Here is a 22,977-nt window from a genome sequence, read left to right on the forward strand (position 1 = left end):
AAGACAATACAATTATCTATAATGTTTTCCTTCCTTTAAGAAGGTGAATGCAGGGACTTCCCTGGTAGTCCAGTGGTTAAGACCCCATGCTTCCATTTTGGAGGCCGTGGGTTCAATCCTTCATCAGGGAACTAAGATCCTGCATACTGCCCGGCGTGGCCAAAGGGAAAACAATATATATATGAATGCATATCCTGTAATAACCTATAACGGAAAAGAATCTGAAAAAGAATATGTATATATACAATATGTATATATACACAACTGAATCTCTTTGCTGTACACCTGAAACATTGTAAAGCGACTATACTTCAATTAAAAAAAAGAGAAAGGGACTTCCCTGGTGGTCCAGTGGTTAAGGCTCCGCACTTCCAATGCAAGGGGTGTAGGTTTGATCCCTGGTCAGGGAACTAAGATCCCACATGTTGTGCAGTAAGGCCAAATGAATAAATAAATAAAATAACAGATTTAAAAAAAAAAAAAAGAAAAAAACAAATGCAAATATGAAGCTTAAAAATTGGTGTTTCTGGGTGGTGGGAAAATGTGTGATTTTTATTTTATTTATTATATTGTTTTTAAATTTTTGATTTTTTAAAAATAAATAACTGTGGGGACTTCCCTGGTGGCACAGTGGTTAAGACTCTGAGCTCCCAATGCAGGGGACCTGGGTTCCATCCCTGGTCAGGGAACTAGACCCCACACGCATGCCACACCTAAGGAGCCCGCCGGCCGCAACTAAGACCCAGCGCAACCAAATAAATAAATAAATAAATTTAAAATAAATAAATAAATAACTGTGGAGTCTTTTTTAAAAAAGCAAATTATGCATGACTAAAGAGAGATATAGGTAAAGTTCTATGGGAGTTCAGAATGCAGAGACATTATCAAAGGCAGGGTGGGAGAGAGAGGGGTTCAGAAAAGGCATCTGAACTATGCCTTCAAGGACGGAGAAGATGAAGATAGATGAGAAAGGAAATGTGGAATGGTACTCCAGGCAGAATGAGCAGCATGAAAGAGGCATGGAGACAGGAAAGCAAGGGACTCTTGAGTAGTTGCTTGGCTGGACTAGAAAATACCTGATGACAAATAGCAGGAAGCAAGGTTTAAAAGATGGCTGCAGCCTCATTCAAAAGGAGCCTTCTATGGGAAATCAAAGAACTTCAGCCTGTTCTGTAGATAGTGGCTTGTCATAACGGGTTTTGGAGTTGGAATGACAGCATCAGGACAGGAAGATTAATCGGGCCATGAAATATAAAATAGTTTGAAATGGAGCAGGACCAGAGGCAGAGAAAGCAGCTAGGAGGAAATGACTATAAGGAGTCTAAGTGAGGGATGAATTCAGGTCCTTCCCCATCACCTCCCCCAACTCCTTTTTTGTTTTTTTTGGGTTTTTTTTGTGGTACGTGGGCCTCTCACTGTTGTGGCCTCTCCCATTGCGGAGCACAGGCTCCAGACGCACAGGCTCAGCGGCCATGGCTCACGGGCCCAGCCACTTCACGGCATGTGGGATCTTCCCGGACCAGGGCAGGAACCCGTGTCCCCTGCATCGGCAGGTGGATTCTCAACCACTGCGCCACCAGGGAAGCCCCTAACTCCTTTTTTAAAACAGCTTTACTGATCCTGGTGCCCTTCTGACCACACACAATAGTCTCTGAAATAGTGTTTCTGCCTCTGGGATGATGTTTCCCAACCATTGTTCTGTTCCTGGCTGAGAGTTATAACACGCACTTCTCAGTTACAGTGGTTCACTGAAGCAGGGGTTCTAGGGACATCTGGTTGAAGTGTGTAGTTTGAAAGAGGATCCAAGTGATTTCTGATCGATCATAACTTTCATCTTGTACAAACACTATCCTAAAGCATTCAAAGTTTCCCTTTGTCTCATTCTATTCGAAGGTTCTATTCCCTGAGAATACAATAGAAGCTCCATGCCTCAGCACCCCACCCCCACCCCAGGTCTGGTAGCAGCTAATTTCTGCACCTTCTCCTATATGGATACCAACTCCAGCAATGTTGATATGCTCTGTAATTCCATAGGCATAGCCATGCATTTTGTCATTCCCCCAACTCTTTTATTTTTCTGGGACGCTCTTCCTCCCAATCTCTGCTTGTCAAAAATTCTCTTCACAGTCCAAATTCCACTTCTTCCACGAAGCCTTTTTTGTTCACCCCAGAGGAAATTATCTCCTTCCTCTCAGTTATCAAGGTTTCTACCAGTCACATGACAGCTTATTTTCTCTCTCTTTCTGTCTCTCTCTCTCTCTAACATTATCTCTTCCTCTAGTTAGATTTTGAATCTCTGGAAGTAGTGACCAAGTTTTTTCACTTTTCTTTTTGTTTTTTAAATCCCTCTAAAATACACTAGCCCAGACTTCCCTGGTGGCGCAGTGGTTAAGAATCCGATTGCCAGTGCAGGGGAAACAGGTTCAATCCCTGGTCCGGGAAGATCCCACATGCCGCAGAGCAGCTAAGCCTGTGTGCCACAACTACTGAGCCTGAGCTTTAGAGCCTGCGAGCCACAACTACTGAGCCCATGTGGCACAACTACTGAAGCCTGCACGCCTAGAGCCCATGCTCTGCAGCAAGAGGAGCCACTGCAATGAGAAGCATGTGCACCGCAACAAAGAGTAGCCCCCACTCGCCGCAACTAGAGAAACCCGCGCACAGCAAGGAAGACCCAACGCAGCCAAAAGTAAATAAATATAAAATAAAATGGAATGGTTGAATGAATGAAAGAATACATTTTTGAACACTTTTTCAACTGGCTTTTCTTTGGTGTATTTCCTTCCTGGAGGTTTACCCAGCTGGTAAAGCAGAAGGAAATACCAGTCAGTTTTTTTTGCCAGCTGTATTAGTTTCAAGTAATAGAAAACCAACTCATACTGACTTACACAATAAAAGTAAATCTCTTGATTTATAAACCAAGGAATCCACTGGTGGATTGCTGGCGTTAGGATTGGATCAATGTTGTAACAATTTTTCCTTTCTCTTTCAGTTTTGTTTTCCTCTAAGTTGACTTAGTTACCAGGCAGTCTCTTCCTATGTGGTGTCAAAGATGGCACACAGTAGCTCCAGGTTACATTCTATCAATTTAGTAACCCCAGCAGAAAGCACTTCTTTTCTGATAGGGCGAGTAACATTTCCAGGTAAGACTGTCATTGGCCCAGCTTAGGTCACATGCACATCACTGTAATCACTGAGTCCGAGGAGTGTCATGTTGCTCTGATTGGCCAGGGCGTAAAGCTGGGGTTTGGGTTAACCCTACCAGAATGCTGGATTGAGAATAGGAAAGGAAAAATTATGGTACCAGACCAGAAGGGATGCTGAGCAGGCAAAATAAATGTCCATTAAACACACATTCACTTAACTAGTACTCAGCAGTCTCTGATCCAGGTTGACTGTGCCTGAGTAGAGACTGCAGGTGACTCCACGATCTGTCCTCAAATGACTCACTACACAAGGCTGTTCTGATTTGGTCCCAAGGGTTGCACCGTTCTTCAGAGCAGTTATATAATAAAACATCCTACTCAGGGGAAATGGTTCATGCCTGGCTTGAGTCCTATGATGGCCTAGGGCCACTGAGAGGAAAAGACTGCGATCTGATACCACCAGGGGACACAGTGTCAACTGCAATAGTACTGGGCAGGCCAAATCTGCCATTGGGAGGGCACAGGAACAACCAACGAGCAGTAGCATGGGCAAGCAGTTTGTTCCTGGGGCCAAACGGGACCTGACAGGTCTTAATGGGAGAGAGAAAAATTCTGAGATAGGAGATACTCAGGACTTCAGATGAACAGGTAAGTCTGGTCAGCAGGTAGCAGGACTCCAGCCACTGGACTAAATTTCAGGGACAGTCCAGTCTCAAGGAGTGGGGAATTGAAAGGGGCACGCGTGTGCCAGTTGCAGGGGGATCAGGACTCGGCAGAGTATAAGGATTGGATCTAAGGCACTAGGCTGAAATCCATGGACTAGGTCTGGAGTCCACAGCAGGGCTGAGTCTCAAGAATAAGACTGAAGGTCAGTTAACAGATAGGACCGGGACGTAAGTGCAGATCAGCAGCAGCCTTGGTAAGAACCCGTAGAGTGAGGGATGGAAGTGCCATAAATTCCTCTTGCCTCTGCTGAGAATTCTGTCCAGTGACTAGATTAAGCCTGAGCCTGCAGATGCCACTGAATAGTCTCTCAGCTGAGAGGAAGGAGGGAGACAGAAGTTGGCCCACAACAGGGTCTAACCAAGTAAAAAAAATTGAGACGTGTTCTCATTGGAATGCATAACCTAATAAAAAATCAAATTGAAAAACTTACAGCTGGAATGTATTAAGAAACAAAGACACCTGGAAAGAAATAGATACAATTGTAACAAGATGTTAACTGAGATTTCCCTCTTTTCTTCTTTTCACAGCTTAGAATAATAGATGGCAAGTACCCTCATATTATAAGAAGACATGTCAGATGGTGTTTGCATGACTTGCTCAGGGGGTGGCCCCCAGATTGGTTCTGAGATCTGTAGCCTGCCACTCCCACTTTTGGTCTGAGAAAAGATGATCAAGAGGAGAGGTTTAACAATGAGGTATCACCTCACATCTGTCAGAATGGCCATCATCAAAAAATCTACAAACAATAAATGCTGGAGAGGGTGTGGAGAAAAGGGAACCCTCTTGCACTGTTGGTGGGAATGTAAATTGATACAGTCACTAAGGAGAACAGTATGGAGGTTCCTTAAAAAACTAAAAACAGAACTACCATATAACCCAGCAATCCCACTACTGGGCATATACCCTGAGAAAACCATAATTCAAAAAGAGTCATGTACCACAGTGTTCACTACAGCACTATTTACAATAGCCAGGACATGGAAGCGATCTAAGTGTCCGTCGACAGATGAATGGATAAAGAAGATGTGGCACATATATACAATGGCATATTACTCAGCCATAAAAAGAAACGAAACTGAGTTATTTGTAGTGAGGTGGATGGACCTAGAGTCTGTCATACAGAGTGAAGTAAGTCAGAAAGAGAAGAACAAAGACTGTATGCTAACACATACATATGGAATCTAAAAAAAAATGTTCTGATGAACCTAGGGGCAGGACAGGAATAAAGACGCAGATGTAGAGAATGGACTTGAGGACACAGTTGGGGGGCAAGGGTAAGCTGGGATGAAGTGAGAGCGTCGCATGGACTTATATATACTACCAAATGTAAAACAGATAGCTAGTGGGAAGCAACTGCATAGCACAGGGAGATCAGCTCGGTGCTTTGTGACCATATAGAGGGGTGGGATAGGGAGGGTGGGAGGGAGACGCAAGAAGGAGGGGATATGGGGATACATGTATACATATAGCTGATTCACTTTGTTATATAGCAGAAACTAACACAACATTGTAAAGCAATTATACTCCAATAAAGATGTTAAAAAAAAAAAAAAGAGGAGACGTTTAAAATGTGAGGATTGTTTTGAAGAGAACTAACAGAGCGCTGTGGTTTTCCTCTATCTTTGGTCAAGGGAAAGTAAAGAATAGGGACCTGCCAAGAGGGGAGACTGACATCGCAGGTGGATGTGTGCTGAATGGAAGACATGCCCTGAGGTGGCTGGGACCTGGAGCAGAGTATGGTGAGAGAGTTCTTGGGACAATCTGACCTGAGTCCCCTGAGTTGTGGTGTAGAGAGACTGATACCTTTTCTCACCTGTAGAGCTAGGTGAGAGGCTGGCTGGAGGACCAAAGATGGTAGGTTAAGGGGCTGGGAAGGGAGAGTTGACAGAATGAGTTTGAAAGGCAGTAATAAGAAAGAATAAAATTATTCCTTCCATTGGTTAAAAGGTAAGAAACCTGAGCTCTCCTTTCAGCTCTACCACAAATTAACTGTGCTACCCTAGAAAACCGCTTGATCTCTCTGGATCTCAGTTTTCTCTTCTATAAAAGGAAGAATCAGATTAAACTGTCTCTAAAGTACCCCGAAGGGACCTTCCACGATTTTCCAATTCTATGGGAGTATTAGGCTGAACTCCATGGTGACTTGTGGAGTGGGATGGGTTATGATGGTGCATATATATACATCCCATTACACTATGCCCTAGACATTCAGGTCTCAAAGGTGCAGCATTCTCTTTTTCCCCTGCCCCATCTTCTCTTAACAAGTACTTAAAAGATAAATTATTTTACATTTTTTAAAAGAAAAAGTAACTCATAATACCACTAACCTGACACATTGCTAATTATCTTTTGGCTAATTCCTTTCCAGATCTTGACCACCTATCTGCATATTTGCCCCAGTTGCAATCACTAGCACATACTTTTTGTGTTCTTACAGAGCCCCCGGTTCAATACACTATGCATGACCAAGAGGAGTAAAAGCTTGGGTGCTTCCAATTATTGCATAATAAGAGCTGGCAAGGAACAAGGTGGCCTTTGATAAGACAGTCTTTTGGGGCACAGAACTACTCTGGTGTGGCCTCTCTTCCTCCTTAAGTCTCCTTCCCCCCTCCCCACCCTCACTTCCTGATCCTTCAGCAACAACAGGAACTCAAGAGGTCCGGTAGAGCTAAGCTAACACAGCCTCTGATCTACATGACACTCACTTTGAGTTTACTTCTGGGCTAGAAATACCAGGTGATCCGTGTAGCAGATATCACAGCAGCCACCAGAGAGTTATGTCAAGCCCCTAAAATCACAGAGAAAACCAATATCAAGGGATATAGAGATGTGCTAGTGATTCTGCTGTTGTTAAGACAGGAGTGAGGGGACTTCCTTGGTGGCACAGTGGTTAAGAATCCACCTGTCAATGCAGGGGACATGGGTTCGAGCCCTGGTCTGGGAAGATCCCACATGTCTGAGCAACTAAGCCTGTGCACCACAACTACTAAGCCTGTGCTCTAGAAGCCACAAGCCACAACTACTGAAGCCCATATGCCACAACTACTGAAGCCTGCGAGCCTAGAGCCTGTGCTCCGCAACAAGAGAAGCCACCACAATGAGAAGCCTGCACACTGCAACGGAGACTAGCCCCTGCTCGCCACAACTAGAGAAAGCCCGCGCACAGCAACAAAGACCCAAAGCAGCTAAAAATAATAAATAAACAAATAAAAATTAAAAAAAAAAGACAGGAGTGAGGAGGTGGTCACAGAGGATCAGCAAGGTGATGGCAGTCCACCCACCTTTTATTAAAATTGAAGTATAGTTGATTTACAATGTTTTATTATTTCAGGTGTATGGCATAGTGATTCCATATTTGGATAGAGTATATTCCATTTAAAATTATTATGAAATAGTGCCTACATTTCCCTGTGCTGTACAATATATCCTTGTAGCTTATCTATTTTATACATAGTAGTTTGTATCCCTTAATCCAATATCCCTATCTTGCCTCTCCCTCCTCTTTTCCCTCTCCCCACTGGCAACCACTAGTTTGTTCTCCATTGTCTGTGAGTCTGTTTCGTTATATACATTCGTTTGTGTTATTTTTTTAGATTCCACAAATAAGTGATAACATAGAGTATTTGTCTTTCTCTGTCTGACTTACTTCACTAAGCATGATACCCTCTGTGTCTGTCCATGTTGTTGCAAGACACTCCACCCACCTTAGTGCCAACTCTTGTGTCTCAGTCTCTATGACCTCAGTCCTACTGACAGGAGCACCCCTGAGCCCAGCCCCAGCAAAGTCAAGCTTTTTGGAGAGGTCTTTGTGCATTCTGATCTAGGCAGAGATGGAGATGGTTCAGTCTGGGCCTTGAAATGCTGTTCCTAAAACTTAGTCTGGTATCGTAGAAGCTTTAAGAGCAAGGTGACTAGTAAAGGGCAATGGGCCTAGAGAAGCAGGTAGGTAGGGCTTGGTTCATGGAGTCCCTGGAGTCTGCAGGGGAGGAGGAGTCTCAGATAATTTGCAGCAGGGATGTGACTTGCTCAGATCTGTTTAAGAAAGATCCCTCTGGTAACAGTGTGGGGAATGATTTGAAAAGGACGACTGGAGCCAGAGACCTGAGCTTATTAAAATTTGGTTAAGACATTACAATTTTTAGAAAAACATAGGATTTAATCATTAGAAGATAAAAAGGACAAAATGCACTAGATGATAGAGAAATACTATACCCTTGCAGAGCTCCATAGGTAAAATATCTTTCTTTTTTGTTGGGTTGCATTTTTCTTTTTCTTTGGCATTGAACATTTTAAAGAAATATGTGTTTACATTTTTTTTCTGATTACAAAAGCAACCCATAATTACTGAAAATTTTCAAACATTTCAGAAATATTTAATTTAGGAAGTAAAACTTCTACACAATCCCCTCCCCCAGAGGTAACAGCTGTTACTAGTAAAATACCTTTCTCACAGTTGGAAATCTTGCTCTCACCAAAGGACTTGACATGCCTCACAACCAGATCTCAAAAGGCAATGCAAAAAATAAAAAAAAAAGGCAACGCAATGCTTGAATTCCCTGAAGAATAAATGATGAAAGATTATTCAGAGCAGAAAAGGTATACAGAAATAAATGGGTGAAAAAGATTAAAAGCTAAAGGATCTAATTCCCAATCATATTTTCTGCTCAGGGGTTCATTTGCCTGAAGCTATCCAGGATGCTTGACTAAGGGGTGGCTAGAGATTATTTCGGTGGAATAAATGAGCTCTAGAAGTTAACCTTCGTTCTTGGTTAAGTATTCATATGTTGCAGTTTTTTTTTCTTTTTAAAAAAATTTTATTAGAGTATAGTTGATTTACAATGTTGTGTTAGTTTCAGGTGTACAGTAAAGTGAATCAGTTATACATATATCCATTCTTTCTTAGATTCTTTTCCCATATGTTGCAGTTTTCCTTTTTTTTATTATTTAAAATATTTATTTATTTGGCTGCATTGGGTCTTAGTTGCAGCACACGGGATGTTCATTGCGGTGTACAGGCTTCTCTAGGTGTGGCGCATGGGCTCTAGAGCACGTGGGCTTAGTTGCCCCGTGGATGTGGGATCTTAGTTCCCAGGGACCGAACCTGTGTCCCCTGCATTGGAAGGCGGATTTTTAACCACTGGACCACTAGGGAAGTCCCTGCAGTTTTCTTTTTAAAATGAAAAGTGCTGTCTTGAGGCTAAAAAGGGTTTCCCATTCCTAGCAGGCCTCTTGACATGGTGGATAGCAAAAGAAAATAATTCAGTATTTTTGTGCCCATTTGTACCTGTCAGAATGGGATAATAACATCTGTCTGCCTCCCCAGGGAGATGATGAGATGATTGATTTCTTCTTTGTTACTTGCTTTTGAAATCAGAGGGAAAAATCTAGACTTAAGGGCCCTTTAAAGGAAAGAACTGTCCTTTCTAGACAATTCTTGGAGAGTTTCTTTAGAAAGAGAGCCTTTCTTGGAATGCATTCTGGGGCTTAATAACTTTTACCGTCAGAAATTCTGAACTCTTCAAATGCATATGATAGAAACCCAATTCAAACAAGGTGAAAAAGATAAGGTTATTGTCTCATTCCTCTAAAGCCTGACAAAGGTGGAATTGGCTTCAGGGATACAAGTTCCATCAGGAACTATGATTGGATTTGAGAAATTCTATTTCAGTATCTGCATGTTGCTTGAGTGGAGAAGGTGCATTCTCAGAAGCTGTGGAATGGCCATGTTTAGCCATATGCATGTCAAAACACTGAAAGCTAGGCTTCAAAGACAGGGGATACCAAAACAGCTGTGCAGAGAGAAACAGACATGAGAGATAGTGAGAGAACTAACAGGATCACAGTTCTTGATGGTTTTCCAGATTCTCTTTCCTTTCCCTTTGTATACTGGCTACCTTGGGGCTTTGCTAAAATGCCTTCTCCTTGCACTAGTTTAAAGTGAATTTCTCTTTCTTGCAGCCCAAAGAATTATGACTATTATGATCTGAATGTTTATGTTCCCCCCAGCCCCTACTGTGACACTATTTGGAGGTGGGGCCTTTGAAACGTGACTAGATTTAAATGAGGTGATGAGTGTGGGGCCTCCATGGTGGGATTAGTGCCTTTCTAAGAAAAGGAAGAAACACCAGAGCTCTCTTTCTCTGCCATGTGAGTAGTCAGCAAGAAAATAGCTATCTGCAAACCAGGAAGAGTCTTCACCAGGAGTTGAATCAGCAGACACCTTGGACTTCCCAGCCTTCAAAACTGTGAGAAATAAATGTCTGTTGCTTAAGCCACCTAGTCTATGGTATTTTGTTATAGCAACCTGAGCTGACTAGGACAATGACTGAGACAACTACTATGAAAATTAGTGATGGCTTTTGCTGTATACTTTCTGCAAGATGTAGAGAAGCATCTTTCTTATACTGAAACTTCCCTCTCAAAGGTCACCAATTTCTAAGTGCAAAACCCAATGACTTCTACTCACTTTTCATTCTTCTTTGCCATGTTGACTGTCTTTGCCTTCTGGAATCTCTCCTCTCTTGGCCTTTGTGATCCCCCCTCAATGGATTCTCCTTTTACTTCTCTGACAGTGCTTTTTCAGTATCCTTCACTGTTTTCTTTTTTCCACTTGCCCTATATAGGTGATCTCTAAGATTCTGTTCTTGGCTGCCTTCTCATCTTGCTCTGCCCTCTTTGCTAAATACGTTTATCTACTCCAACGATTTTCTCTTGCACTCATAGGCTGATGACTTCTTCATTTATTATTCATAGCCTTAAAGTTTGCTGAGCTTTAGGTCCCAATTTTTACTCTCCTGGTGAATATCCCCACCTAGATAATGTGCAAACACTGCAAAAATGTCCCAAACTGAACTTCTCCTTTCCTTAACCTGGTCTCAAATTGCTTTTCTAGCCACCAGTCCCTTCCATACTGAACTTCTCTTGCAAGCCACACTGTCTTCTAGTCTCCAGCCCAGCTTTGTAGACTTCCTTTCCGGATACCTCTTCTCTTCTCCCCTAGGCTCCTTTTCTTGGTACTCCCTTCCTACCACAGTGTTGCTCCCATTCTCACTTTCTTGTCTAAATCTTGCCTTGTCCCGGAGCTGGTGGTGGGATGAATTGGGAGATAGGGATTGACATATATACACTAATATATATATAAAAAATAACTAAAAAAAAACAAAGAATGACCAGAGAAGGCCAACAAAGTAGCCTTTAAAACTTGAAAAAAATAGGGCTTCCCTGGTGGCGCAATGGCTGAGAGTCCGCCTGCCGATGCAGGGGACGCGGGTTCGTGCCCCGGTCCGGGAGGATCCCGCATGCCGTGGAGCGGCTGGGCCCGTGAGCCATGGCCGCTGGGCCTGCGCGTCCGGAGCCTGTGTTCCGCGACAGGAGGGGCCACAGCGGTGAGAGGCCCGCGTACCGCAAAAAAAAAAAAAAAAAAAAAAACATAAGAGTGAGAGATGGGGCAAAAGTAGATTAGGGCAGATGCCCTCTTAACGCCTCTTGGTAGGTGATTGAATTTGGCCTTTATCCTACAACCCAGGTGGGTCTAGCCTTTAAAAATGTCTGCTTGGGGAATTCCCTGGCCGTCCATTGGTGAGGACTCAGCACTTTCACTGCTGTGGCCCGGGTTCAATCCTTGGTCAGGGAACTAAATCCTGCAAGCCGCGTGGAGTGGCCAAAACAGACAAATAAAACAACAACAAAGTCTTCTTGGAATAGTGAAGATTTCTTGAAATTTGTATCTTGAGAGGTTTTGTTCTTTAAGTAAGCAAAAGAGAGAACTCTGCACTGACACATTATATGGTCTTGATATGTGATGGGGCCCACATATGTGAGTAACTGGTTTATGAAGAAATCTCAACCTATCAGGGCATAAGAAGCAGTAAAGCATGTTGGTCAGGGGCTTGTCTCTGGAGTGGGACTGCTGGGGTCTGAATTAGGCAAATTAACTTCTCTGTGCTTCAGTTGCCTCTTGTGTCCAGTGGAGATTGTAATGGATCTACTTCACAAGCTTATTATGAGGATTAGACAAGATAATATATGTAAAATTCTTTTTTTTTTTTTATTCCGGTGCGCGGGCCTCTCACTGCTGTGGCCTCTCCCGTTGCGGAGCACAGGCTCCGGACGCGCAGGCGCAGCGGCCATGGCCCACGGACCCAGCCGCTCTGCGGCATGTGGGATATTCCCAGACCGGGGCACAAACCCGTGTCCCCTGCATCGGCAGGCGGACTCTCAACCACTGCGCCACCAGGGAAGCCCAATATATGTAAAGTTCTTGAACAGGCTAAGCACATAGTAAGCACCCGGTAATTGTGAGGTATTATTATTATTATTTTAAATAAACTTATTTGTTTATTTTTGGCTGCACTGGGTCTTCATTGCTGCGCGTGGGCCCTCTCCAGCTGCGGCGAGTGGGCGCCACTCTTCATCGCGGTGCGTGGGCCTCTCACTGCAGTGTCCTATCCCGTTGCAGAGCACGGGCTCCAGGCACAAGGGCTTCAGTACTTGTGGCACACGGGCTCAGTAGTTGTGGCTCACGGGCTCTAGAGTGCAGGCTCAGTAGTTGTGGCACACGGGCTTAGTTGCTCTGCGGCATGTGGGATCTTCCCGGATCAGGGCTCGAACCCATGTCCCCTACATTGGCAGGCAGATTCCCAACCATGGCGCCACCAGGGAAGCCCGGTATTATTTTTGATTACCACTTTCAAGTATGATGTGGCAAATCCCCATCACCTGTATCTTAATGACATCCTGGGCAGATTCTATGACTTGACAACTAAAACTCAGTTCAGTCTGGTTTAAAATGTCAGTCTCGGGGGCTTCCCTGGTGGCGCAGTGGTTGAGAGTCCACCTGCCGATGCAGGGGACACGGGTTCGTGCTCCGGTCTGGGAAGATCCCACATGCCGCAGAGCGGCTGGGCCCGTGAGCCATGGCTGCTGAGCCTGCGTGTCCAGAGCCTCTGCTCCGCAGCGGGAGAGGTCACAACAGTGAGAGGCCCACGAACCGCAAAAAAAAAAAAAAGAAAAAAAAAAAGAAAGAAACAACAAAACCTAAACTGTCAATCTCATGATTGGTTCGAAGCTCTCCACCTGCCCCAGTATAAGCTAGACTTACGGCAGAGGAGATCAGTGGACTTTTTAAAATCCTCCTCCCACTCTAGTGCCCTAGAGGGCAGGTGGAGGCTGAGTCATACCCTGGGACACCTTGTCCCCTTCCCTGTTCTCAGGAAGGGGTCAGAGAGAAGGATGAGGCACTCAGAGGTCTTCTCATGTAGCTAGTTGCCTCTTGTTGGAGAGGCATCCCTGAAATTACTGCTCTGGTTCAGTTTTGTCCTGCTACTGCTGTGGCCTCTGATGGAGTGGTAGTCTCGACCCAAATGGGTTCACAATCTCTTTATGCACATGTTCAGTTTTACCCCAGATACCTCTTTAGTGATAGATTACTGAAGCACAATTGGTGCTGGAGAGGAGACTGGAAATGATGCTTGATTTTGTTGTTGTTATTGTTCTGACAAGCAGGGACAGTTCACAATCAGAACAAACTCTTATTTCCCACAGTGCCTGCTGAGTAACCTCCCAGGAAGGATGTGTTATAGAGCTAAGAGTGGCTGAAGCAGATCAGAGACCACAAGGCCAGATGCTGCCCAAAGGGCTTCTGGATTTCAAGTACTTTAAAAAGAGCAAGGGGCTTCTCTGGTGGCACAGTGGTTAACAATCTGCCTGCCAATGCAGGGGACACAGGTTCGATCCCTGGTCCGAGAAGATCCCACATGCCGCGGAGCAACTAAGCCCATGCGCCACAACTACTGAGCCTGTGCTCTAGAGCCCACGAGCCAAAACTACTGAAGCCCACTAGCCACAACTACTGAAGCCCGTGTGCCTAGAGCCCGTGCTCCACAACAAGAGAAGCCACCGCAATGAGAAGCCCGCGCACTGCGACGAAGAGTGGCCCCCGCTCGCCGCAGCTGGAGAGGGCCTGTGCGCAGCAACTAAGACCCAATGCAGCCAAAAATAATAAATAAATAACATAAATAAATTTATTTAAAAAAAAAATAGCAACAACCCAAAATAATATTTATTGGATATCTACTAAAGCTAGGCACTTAGTATACATTATCCATTCTATGTGATAAGGATTATTAGCTCCATTTTACAGACGAGGATAGTGAAGGTAAGACGAATTAAATCAATTGCCATTATTTTGAGGGCCCTGTTTCTTACTTACTTTCTATAGTCAAAAAAAAAATCTAGTTAAGATTTCAGAGAGGCAATATAAACAAAGTCATATTTCGGACATTTAGGAGATAGCTCTGATTGCTAATGTTAATTTTTTTCTGATGCAAATATATGCCTTTACTTTGTGTCAATTCACAAGAGCCATAAAATGTCAATTAAAAAAAAAATGTCCGTTTTTTGCCATCCTTACAGTTTTTTTCACTACAGAGAACTAAAGAAAAGAACGACCTTATTGTTGTTAAGTTCAACGGGGACTTTTTCTATCCTTTTAAAATGTGTCTTCTCTATTCGTGTGTATCTCTTCACCTTAATTGAACGAACTTTTTCATTACTAATTTACATATTTCATTGAATAACAGCGTGTTTTAGGGTGACTCTTCCAAGAGCTATTGAGGAAAATATGTGTAATGGTTAATCTATGATTTGCTAATGACTTTTGATTTCCTTTGATCTCCGATTCAAGTGGTAAAATGCACTGTGTGTGATACACTCACACCTGGTACAGAAACCAGTGCTAAGGGCATAATTAGAAGTTGACAATGGATGTGATAATCCCAATTCATTTTTCTTTTTGGCAAGACAGTAATTGGCTGGAAATTTAAAATTCTCTTTTTTAAATCCTTAAACAAATCACTCCTCCGAAGTTTTACGCTTAACCACTACCATCTATCAGCCACCACCTATTCAATTATAAATATGTACAAAAAGCCTGTTGTATACCAGGAACTATTCAAGGTGCTGGAGTACTGTGGTAACCAAGGCAGACAGGGCATTTGCTTTCATGGTGCTTAGGTCTTATCTAGGGAGACAGACAATAATCCAGTAAGTAAAATTTCAGATGCTGTAGTGTGAGGAAAATAAGACTAAATGTCATGAGACAGAGTCATGGGAGGAGGGCAATATTAAATAGGATAGTCAGGAAGGACTGACATTTGACTGAAACCTGAATGATGAGGAGGCAGCTGCTCAAAGATTTGGAGAAGAGCCTCTCAAACCAAGGAACCAGCCGGTGCAGAGGCCTGAGGAAATGTGTGGCAACTTCTAATGTTTTGGGTACTGAGAATGCAGGCCCTCTCTACAATGAACTCCCCGCCCCTGCCCCAGCTCCCCACCACACACACACTGATAAGAACCCAGCAGTAAGTACAGTGAGAGATTGGAATATTTTACTTAACTTCTGGACGGTGAAAGATCTGGTAAGGAAATAAGCAGAAGTCAAGAAGAAAACGAAGATGAATTGGAACCTGAAAAGCCTACTAAGATTTTTCTATCATTAAGGTGGATTCTAGGAAATTTAGTTTTCTTGATTTAGTTTTGTTGATTCAATAAAGTTACTGACTAGCAAGGAATCCACCCTAAGTCACTCTTCTTCTATGCTTAGTGCATCACTCTATTTATAACTAAATGTTTCCTGAAGTAAAATAGAAAACAGCCACTTTGTTCCCTGTATTTATGCTTCTCAACAGAGATCCCATAGTAGATTTTCTTACATTTGTGGTAAACTATTTTTAACCATGCATCAAGGCAATATAAATAGTTTTCATGTGATTATGTCTTTGGAAGTCTGGCACAAAATGTGATTTCACTTAGAGAGTGTGGTGTGACAGCTGTAAATCGTCACATTCCAGCTTAATGCTTCAATATTGTATTTTCAGTGTGACTGAATGGCTGGCTTTTTCCGGCTTTGACTGCCTTTTCTATAGAGAAGCTGGCACTCAACAAATCCCCTGAGGCACCCTCACAAAGAGATGCTGACAGATGTCTGTCTCTCAGAGGTTCTAACTGGGCAACATTCCATGCAGACATGCTGGGCATGAGCGTGGGTGTCTGTGTCTGTTGGCCTATGGGACAGTCTTCTCATTCTGTCTTGCCAGCAGCCAAAAGGCATGGAGAGCCCTTTGGGATGGGAGTTCTGCCCTGGGGCCAGCATGCTCAGGTAGAATGGCACTGAGCCAGTTTAACAGGGCAAGGAGTCTTATTCAAGAAAGCCAGAAGTAGTGCAGCAGGCTGGAGAATCAAACCTTTCTCCTCATTATATGGTTGGGTCATAGATAAGTGCTTAATAAATAATTGGTTCCTGTTCAGGCACTCTCCTCGATACGTGTGATATACAGATGCTTAACTGAAGGAACTCACCCTAACTTGTTCAGGGAAATAGCCTATAGCAGCCAACTCTTTTTTTAGCCACTCCACCCCAACTCCAAGACTGCTTACAACTCATTCAATGAATTTTCAAGTAGTTGTATCAAGTACTTTCTTCTATGCCAGGCATTGTGGTCTGCTTAAGATAAACAGAAATAAAAAGATTGTTCTAGGATTAATATTATATACACAAAAATGTTATAATGGTTATCTTGGGAGAGTAGAATTAGATGGAGATATGGACAAAGACTCAAATTTTACATTTTGAACTTTACTATTTGAACTTTTTGTAACATTTTTTTGGCAGTGATTATTTTTTGTAACTCAACTAAAATCTTCTGTTTGTGCCAGGCACCCTTCTGAGCTTTGAGAAGACAGCAGTGAATGAAGCAGAAAAAGTCCCCTGTCCTCAAGGAGCTTACATCCCAATTGGGGAGTAATACAAAACAAAAAACCTATACAAATGTGCTATTATAATATAATAAGTGACGACATGGCCCATGGAAAAAATAATTTTTAAAACTAAAAGTGTTCATTTTTAAAAGTTATTCTATTCTGACTTGTTCAGATAATCTTGACTCTTTAGAGACCAGGATTCTTTACTGGCCTGGGCAAATAGCAGCACTGAGAGAAACGGGCCAGAGGGCCAAGCCTCAAAGCCTTGAACCATTCGGACTCTTGCCAACACTCTCTCCATCCAGCACAAATGAAAAGGCAGTTTGAGATGCCTGCGTTCTTTTGGCACAAGAGTGATGTCAATCCAGAGAATTTGACCTGGCTGGTTGTTCTTGACTGGAGCCCAGCCCTTTTCTCACTCAGTTTGGGGCCAGAACTCACTGCTGTGCCAGTATGTGAAGGTGCCGACCCTGCCTACCCCACATACATAGCCTGCTTCTTCTTTCCAGCTTTACCAGCTGGTTTCCATTGGCTTCTGGCCTGCCTTGTCTGACAGCTGCCTGAACATTGGGACTTAAAAATTAGTTCTAAATGCCTGAGTCCAGCCACCACATTCCAACCTATTTCTAGGACAACATCTTCTTTCTTTGGCTCCCTGAGAAACTACTCTTCTTTTTCTGTTTCTAAACTGTTTCCATTCCTAGTTCAGGCTGAGGTCTCCTCACCTGGAAGTATAAAACTTAGGGGTTCCAGTTCCTGCTCATAGCCAAGGAGAAGATGCTGTTTTCACTAAATTCCTCTAGTCAAAGAAGAGGTAAGACTTGATATGATATTAAAGAAACACAATAAAAATTGTATGCATACTAACATTACGAACATTTAAAAAATCTTCTTTGTTTTTATTCCAATCATGAAGGTAACACAAGCCTGTTGCAAAAACTTTAGAAAATACGGTAAAAATAATTTATACTTTAATAAATTATTTTCATTTTTATCTATTCTTGTGCTCATATGTTTATTGCTGTTATTGGTTAAATATATTATTCATGCATTTGGGACAAAATTCCAAAAGTAAAATCTCACTGTTTCCCTGCCACCCAGTTCCTCTCCCTGAAGCGAACTGTTCATCACAGTATCCTCTTTTTCTTTAGTGAAAACTTTTATATTTAAAATTACCAACTGGACTCAGTTTAGATAACCCCAGTTTTGTTGGCAACTTCCAAAGCATCGTAATCAGGAGCCAGTTGAACATACGCTTCTTCTCTCCATCAGGCCCTATCAGGGTGCTCACCTTGGCCACGTCAATGTCATAGAGCTTCTTCACAGCCTGTCTGATCTGGTGCTTGTTGGCCTTGATATCCACAATGAACACCAGTATGTTGTTGTCTTCTGTTTCTTCATGGCTGACTTGGTGGTGAGGGGGAACTTGGTGATGCCATAGTGGTCAAGTTTGTTTCTCCTAGGGGCACTCTTCTAAGGACATTTGGGCTGCCTTCTGAGCCACAGTGTTTTGGGCAGTTGGAAGGTGAGTGATGTCCGTATCTTTTTTCGTGGCTGTGGATGCCTTTCAGCACTGTGTTCTTGGCCTTCAAAGCCTTTGCTTTGGCTCAGCTTTGGGAGGGGCAGGGGCTTCCTTCTTCGCTTTCAGCACCGTCTTTGTGAAAAGTCACAGTATTCTCTTATAATCCTTTTCATTTCTGTAAAATCTGTAGAAATGTCCTACTTCAATAAACCTTTCTCTGCTTCAAACTCTGATGTTTCAGTTTATTTGGCCTCACTGTGCATCGGGCACATGAACTTTGGTAACAATTTCTTTTCTGATTTTAATACTTTAATTTTTCTTGCTTTGTATCTTAGTCAATCTAGCTAAATATTTGTCAATTTTTTTTTAAGAAAAAGCTCTTGGTTTTATTGATTTTCTCTATTGTTTTTCCATTCTATATTGTATCTGTCTCCATTCTGTTCTTTATTACTCCCTTCCTACTGCTAGCTATTGTTTTAGTTTGCTCCTTTTTCAAGCTCCTTAAGGTGTAAAGTTACTTTATTGATTTACTTTGCCACTCTCTCTATTATGTCAATGAAAAATCAAATAACAATCAAGCTAAGAAGAAAGAAAAGAGAATATTATTCAAGACAAACTGAGGATTATAACCCGGGAAACAGATTCTCAGAAACTCTGAGAACTGCTCCATTGATCAGGAGTTAGAGATACAGTTTTATACATTTTTGAGATAAAGAATTAATGTACCATATTGAAAGGTTAGCATTGTGCACACAGTTCATCAGTTTTTTTGTTTTTTGTTTTTAGTCAGTTATGCACGTACAGAACAAGCCCTTGGTCAATGTGACCCTTTGTATGAGATGAAAAAGAAATATTAATCATAGAATTACAATGCTGGCATCTGAAGAAAGGGACCAGCTTTTTCTCAAAGTTTGATTTCATCCTCCTGCTTTGAGAAGGTCTGGGTAATGTATAATTTAGATGCACAGTGCACATTGGGAAAGGCCTACCATAAAGGGGTCATGTCATTTTTTTTTTTCCTTTCTGTCTTAGTTTGATTGTCCAGCCATAGAAGAGATTTTTCCTCACCAACTATATATGTAGATATTATTATTTACTATTTTATTTAAAAATTATCGTACACTAACACAACGTTGTAAAGCAACTATATTCCAATAAAAATTAATTAAAAAATAAAAATTATTATACAGTATAACTGATTCTTTACAGTATTGTTCTATGAATATTAGCAAATATACAGATGTGCATAACCAATATCACAATCAGAATACAGAACAACTACTTGTTCTGTTAATTACTAAGAGATAAGCGGTAAAATCTCCGACTATAACTGTGACTTGTGTATTTATTTCTTTCAGAATTGTTGCCAGTAGTACAAAGAATTTTTTTCTTGAATCATTTGAGTGGGATATAAAGTTACTCTTTTTCATTTTGTAATTAATCAATATTTTATGATAGATATTTCAAAACTATGTAAATATTCTATTTTCATCAAACTTTAAATTTATTCATTGATTTTTTTATCAACATAAATTCATGATTTCATATTTTATCCAATGAGTTATAGTCTGTTAATATCATTATTTATTTTGGGACCGCCCTGGTGGCACAGTGGTTAAGACTCCACGCTCCCAATGCAAGGGGCCCGGGTTCCATCCCTGGTCAGGGAAATAGATCCCACATGCATACCACAACTAAGAGTTCGCATGCCACACTAAAGAGCCTGAGTGCCGCAACTAAGGAGACCACCTGCTGCAACTAAGACCCAGCGCAACCAAAATAAATAAATGAATAAATATTTTTAAAAGTATATCATTATTTATTTTGCAACTCAAGCTATACCCAATTTCGCCACTGGAGCCTCTTCAAGCTGGCTCTTGTCCTTTTGATATGTCCCTGTCATTCTTTGAGCACTTCCTTGTTTCTTGTACAAGATGCTCCAGACTCATCTTGTATTTTTCCTTGCCTGTAACTAACCCTGTAATTAGCCATTTCTCCAACAACTGAAAAATATTACTTAGAACCAAGATCTTAACACTAAGTATATTCATTGTCCTTGAGGTGTCACTGCTCCAGGCCCGTTTGGTAGACACACTCAATTACATTTATATTCATTCTTACTTCCATCTATCTATTGAAAACCATGAGTTCAGACTGATACCTCCAATTTCAATATCCCCAACATCACAAGTTTCAGTCTACTTTTCTCCCTTCACATGTTTTTAACTCTAATGATGGTAAGAAAATCCAGGCCACTATTATCGTAATATTGTTACTTATTTTTTATCAATGTACCAGTTTGTAACCAATCTCTTATTGCTGCACCCTTCTCTCTCCTGTGTAGATGCCCACCTTATCCCATTTGACTCCAACACTTTGAACCAGGTTGCCCTAGATGGATGCATTTTTCACCCAGTTTTGACTCTGACTCCCAGTACCAGGCTAGTACCATCACAGCCCCCTGCATGGACACTCTCCTCAACATTCTTTGGCTTTGAAAACCTGCTTTGAGCTGCCCCTCCTCAAGGATACCCTTGTCACCTGATGTGCAGAAGAGTTAATATAGAAGGCCTGAGACTGCTATTGCTAGAAGGGATTGTGTACAAGTTTGGTCCTTGGCTGGCACCTGGTACCTTGGATTTCAAGAGGGTTCCCACCTTCCCCATACTGATAAGAATTGTTCACTGTGCCCAAACTTTTTGTATAAATAATGTGGTTTATCCTGAACAACTTGCTTTCCTTGTGGGAATCTGGAATTTTTGTACATACAGGCATGGAGTACCTTTGTGACCAACTTTTGATAAAAACCTTGGGTTCTGAATCTTATGAGCTTCCTGATAGATAACATTTCACACATGTTGTCACTGTTTGTTGCTGGAGGAACTAAGCATGTTCCCTGTGATTCCACTGAGAGAGAACTCTTAGAAGTTTGTGCCTGGTTTCCTTTGAACTTTGCCCCATATGCCTTTCTCTTTGCTGATTTTGGTTTGCATCATTTTGCTGTAATAAATCATAGCCATGAGTATGACTGTGTGCTAAGTCCTGCTAGTTAATCATTGAACTTGGGGGTGGTCTTGGGACCTCTGACACACCTGGCTTGGGCTCTGAAACTCCACACTGGGCTGCTTCTCTATAAGGACACCCTCCCCACTCTGCTTGGGTTTTAAACCCCTATGCTGACCGAGTCTCCTCGTTCTGTCCAGGCTCTGACACCCTACACTAGCCCACCCCATTTCAGGGACAATGTCCTCACACTACCTGTTTCCAGTTTTTAGCTATCGTGACTAAAACTGCTGTGAATATTTGTGTATAAGTCTTTTTCTGGACATGGACATGCATTTTAAACTATACTTAAGAGTGACACTGCTGGGTCATAAAATAGGTGTTTGTTTAGCTTTATAAGAAACTGCCAAAACTTTTCCCAAAGTGGTTGTACAATTTAATACTCCCACCAGTGATATATGATTACCAATTATTCTGTAAAAACTATATAATGAAGAAAAAAGTCTTATATAGTTACCCATCTATTTTTGGCACTCTTCATTCCTCCGTAGGTCTGCATTTCCTTCTGCCATAATTTTCCTTCAACATTTCTTGTATTTTAAGTCTGCTGATGACAAATCTCTCAGTTTTTGTTTAACTGAAATATCCTTCTTTCACCTTTGTATTTGAAGCTATTTCTGCTGGATTTAAAATTCTCAGTCCACAGTTTTGATTTTATTTTCTTTAAGCACTTTAAGGAAGTTGTTCCATTTTCTTCTTATTTGTATTATTTTTCTATAAGAAGTTTGCATTCATTCTTTTTCTGTTCCCCTGAACGAAATGTGTTTTTTCTCCAAAACCCCTCTGGCTGTTCCAAAGATTTTCTGTTCATCTCTGGCTGTCAGTATCATCATGACAGGTCTAAGTGTGTTTTTCTTTATATTTATCCTGCTTGGGGTTCAATTAACTTTTTGATCTTCAGGCTTATTGTTTTTAACAAATCTGTAAAAAAAAATTGACCATTATTTTAAAAAGTACTTCAAATATCCTAATTTTTCTCTTCTTTCTTTCTGAAGTTCTAATTAGACATATAATATGTTGGACTCTGCCTTTTTCTCTCTGTGCTACAATTTGGAAGATTTATTTTGCCCTGTCTTTAAGTTCACTGGCCTTTTTTTTGTAGTGTCTAACTTGATGTTAAACCCATCTAGTTAATTTTTCACTTCAGGTATCGTATGTTTTAGTTCCAGAATTTCTGTTTTGTTCTGCTTTACAGGTTACATTTCTTTAGTGGTATTTCTTGTTTGTCCCCTTATTACGTTCATGGTTTCCTTTAAATCCTTAAACATATTCATAATAGCTTTAAAAAAAAAGTCATTTCTGGGTCTCTATTGACTGATTTTTCTTCTGATTACAGGTCACCTTTTCCTGAATCTTTGAGTGCCTAGTAATTTTAGATTGCATGCTGAACATTGTGGATCCCATGCTATAAAACTTCTTGATTTTATTTTCTTTTTAAAAAAAATTAAGCTGCGGCACAGCAAAGGAAATCATCAACAGAATGAAAATGCAACCTACTGAATGGGAGAAGATATTTGCAAATCATGTATCTGATACGGAGTTAATATCCTAAATATATAAAGAACTCACACAACTCAACAACAACAATAACAAACAAGTCAATTGAAAAATGTGCAGAAGATCTGAATAGACATTTTTCCAAAGAAGACATACAGATGGCCAACAGGCACATGAAAAGATGCTCAACATCACTAATTATCAGAGAAATGCAAATCAAAACCACAAAGAGAATGACTATTATCAGAGAATGACTACTATCAA

General features: G+C 41.5%; 1 pseudogene; it reads right to left on the minus strand.

Moving 5' to 3' along the window:
• Positions 1–17,542: 17,542 nt before the first annotated feature.
• Positions 17,543–18,855, minus strand: LOC117196361 (60S ribosomal protein L23a-like; annotated as a pseudogene).
• Between the last annotated feature and the right edge of the window lie 4,122 nt (positions 18,856–22,977).

The sequence above is a fragment of the Orcinus orca genome, chromosome 8 (assembly GCF_937001465.1).
Source record: "Orcinus orca chromosome 8, mOrcOrc1.1, whole genome shotgun sequence".
NCBI classification, from domain to species: Eukaryota; Metazoa; Chordata; class Mammalia; order Artiodactyla; family Delphinidae; genus Orcinus; species Orcinus orca.